At 41.5% G+C, this 3,756-nt stretch overlaps 1 pseudogene; it reads left to right on the forward strand.

Moving 5' to 3' along the window:
- Positions 1-447: 447 nt before the first annotated feature.
- On the forward strand, positions 448-3,505 carry LOC136488637 (uncharacterized; annotated as a pseudogene).
- Positions 3,506-3,756: the final 251 nt, after the last annotated feature.

Genomic DNA, 3,756 nt, shown 5'->3' on the forward strand with positions numbered 1-3,756 from the left:
GTAAAAATGAGAAGGATTATACTTGCTCAAGGGAAATTCACGAATACCTGTTTACATCAGGTTTCATACCAAAGTATATTTGTGGGACTAAGCACGGTGAAAGAGGTGTTATAATGGAAGAAGATGAAGAAGAGTGTGTTTAGTTCCCACCCCAAATTCCCAAAAAGTGCTACAGTACCTATCACATCGAATCTTGTGATACGTGCATGGAGCATTAAATGTAGACAAAAAAAACTAATTACACAGTTTAGTTGGAAATTGCGAGACGAACGTTTTGAGCCTAATTAGTCCATGATTGAACACTATTTGCCAAATAAAAACGAACGTGCTACAGTAGCCCAAATTCCCAAATTCAGGGAACTAAACACGAGCGAAGAAGAAGAAGGGGATGATGACAACATGATTATTCATGGTTTTGCTGAATACGGTGCCTTTGATGATACTGCAATGGGGGAAGCTGAAAAAGAGGTAGCTGCTAAAGAAGAGGTAGCGGCAGAAGATGATCCCGATGATGATCTTGGCCAGACCATCCGTAATGCACAGAGAGAATGCGAAAGTGAAAAAGAGAAGATCAAGTTCGAGCGCATTCTAGAGGATCACAAGAAATTGCTATACCCGACTGCCGAAGAGGGGCAAAAAAAGTTGGGTACCACACTAGAATTGCTGTAATGGAAGGCAAAGAATGGTGTATCCGACAAGGGATTTGAGGAGTTACTGACTATCGCAAAGAAGATGCTTCCGAAGGCAAACGAATTGCCCGCCACTACATAAGCAGCAAAACATGTCGTCTGCCCTCTGGGATTAGAAATCCAGAAGATACATGCATGTCCTAATGACTGCATCCTCTACCGCGGCAAGGAGTATGAGAATTTGGATGCATGCCCAGTATGCCGTGCATCGCGGTATAAGATCAGGCGAGATAACCCTGGTGATGTTGAGGGCGACGGTGAACGTCCTAGGAAGAGAATCCCTGCCAAGGTGATGTGGTATGCTTCTATAATACCACGCTTGAAACGTTTGTTCAGAAACAAAGAGCATGCAAAGTTGCTGCGATGGCACAAAGAAGACTATAAGGTAGATGATATGTTAAGACACCCTGTTGATGGGTTTTAGTGGAGAGCAATCAAAAGAGAATTCTCAAAGTTTGCGGATGACGCAAGAAACTTAAGGTTTGCTTTAAGTACGAATGGCATGAATCCTTTCGGGGAGCAGGGCAGCAGTCATAGCACTTGGCCTGTTACTCTGTGTATCTTCAACCTTCCTCCATGGTTATGCATGAAGCGGAAGTTCATTATGATGCCAGTGCTCATCCAAGGCCCGAAACAACCTAGAAATAACATTGATATGTACCTGAGGCCATTAGTTGAGGAACTTCTACTTTTGTAGAGCAGCACAGGAGTACGTATGTGGGATGAGTACAAACAGGAACACTTTGACCTGCGAGCATTATTGTTTGTAACAATCAATGATTGGTCTGCTCTTAGTAATCTTTCAGGACAGTCAAACAAGGGATATAATGCATGCACGCACTGTTTTCATGACATAGAAGGTACATTTTTGAAAAAATGTGCAAAAGGTCATGTACATGGGCCATCATCAATTTCTTCCATTGAATCACGCCCTAAGAAAGAGAGGCAAGCATTTTAAAGGTAAGGCAGAGCACCAAACAAAGCCTGACAACCGTAATGGTGAGGATATATTCAATACGGTCAAGGATGTACAAGTAGTCTTTGGGAAGGGACTTAGCAACCAACCTATCTTGAATGATGCTAATAGACACGCATCCATGTGGAAGAAGAAGTCCATATTTTGGGAGCTACCCTACTGGCAAGTCCTAGAGGTCCACGGCGTGATTGACATGATGCACCTGACAAAGAATCTTTTTGTGAATCTGCTAGGCTTCAAGAGTGTGTATGGGAAGTCTAAGGACACACTTGAAGCAAGGTAGGACCTATAGTGTATGAAAGAACGAGAGAACCTAGATCTAGAGAAGGTAGATGATGGACGCCAGTACTTAAGTCCTACTAGCTACACTCTTAGAAAAGATGAGAAGGAAAGCATGTTTGAATGCCTAAACAACATCAAGGTCCCATCTGGCTTCTCCTCAAATATAAAGGGATAATAAATGTGGCAGAGAAAAAAATCCTAAACTTAAAGTCTCATGTCTGCCACGTGCTTATGACGCAATTGCTTCCGATTGCATTGAGAGGGATTCTACCTCCAAATATACGATTAGCCGCTGTGAAACTATGTGCATTCATCAACGTAATTTCTCAAAAGGCGATCAATTCAGCGCATCTAGCAAAGCTATAGAACGACATGGTCCAATGTCTTTGTCAGCTTTGAGTTGGTGTTCCCACCATCCTTCTTTAATATTATGACGCACCTCCTAGTTCACTTGATCAAAGAGATTAGTATTCTTGATCCTATGTTCCTACATAACATGTTCCCCTTTGAAAGGTTCATGGGACTCTTGAAGAAATATGTTTAGAACTGTGCTTGGCCAGAAGAAAGTATTGCCAAGGGCTACGAAACAGAGGAGGTCATTGAGTTCTGTGTTGATTTTATTCCTGACCTCGACCCAATTGGTGTTCCTGAATCACGGCATGAGGGGAGACTAAGTGGAAAGAGAACACTAGGGAAGAAAGCATATATTAGCAAGGAGGACGATTATTTCTGTAAAGCACACTACACAGTTCTACAAAACTCCTCCTTGGTGGATCCATATATCGAGGTACACAAGGACATTGTACGATCCGAATTCCCAGGGAGGACTAAAGCCTGGATTACGCGTCGGCACATGAAATCTTTCGGTGGTTGGTTGCAAAAATGATGTCAGGGGGACATGAGTCTAGATGACCAACTGTACTTGTTGTCTAGGGAACCATCTTGGCATATCCTGACATTCAAAGGATACAAGATAAATGGCAATACATATTACACGATAGCCCAAGATAAAAGGAGCACCAACCAAAATAGTGGTGTCCGCATAGATGCTATAGACCCAAATGGGAATAAGGAAACATATTATGGCCGCATAGAGGAGATATGAGAATTAGACTATGGACCTTATTTGAAAGTCCCTTTGTTTTGGTGCCAATGGGTGAAGGTGACCGGAGGTGGGGTAACAGTGGACCATTAGTACAGAATGACAATAGTGCACCTCAACAATCTTGAGTATAGAGACGAACCATTCGTCTTAGCCAAGGATGTGAATTAGGTTTTCAATGTGAAGGACATGTCTACCAAACCGGAGAAAGGGAAAACCAACGACAACGACTCAGACAATGAGCCAAAGCGCCACAAAGTTCTTTTAGGGAAAAGAAACATCATGGGAATCGAGGATAGGTTTGACAAGTCAGAAGATTATGAAAAGAATGATGAAATTCCGCCCTTCATAGTAAACAGTGACCCAAGCATCCTGCTAAATAATGAGGACACTCCATGGTTACGTCACGATCATAACCAAGGGACATACGTCAAGAAGTTCATTGTTCTCGTTTGATATGGTGATGTATTAGACCTATTATATAATAATTGTGACTTCAAATTTTTTGTCGTGTTTTCATATTTTCTACGGTTTAAATGAATTTTCTTCTTGATAGTGGATTTCCTGTGGAGAATGTGTGATGAAAAACCAAATGATCAACGCTAATAAGATATGAAAACTAATTTCCTATCGAAAAGTAATAGTTTTAATGATTCTAATCAAGCAGTGTATTTTTGCATGGTGCAAATTGTGATTATTATTTACAC

This window comes from Miscanthus floridulus, chromosome 10, assembly GCF_019320115.1.
Source record: "Miscanthus floridulus cultivar M001 chromosome 10, ASM1932011v1, whole genome shotgun sequence".
Classification (NCBI taxonomy): domain Eukaryota; kingdom Viridiplantae; phylum Streptophyta; class Magnoliopsida; order Poales; family Poaceae; genus Miscanthus; species Miscanthus floridulus.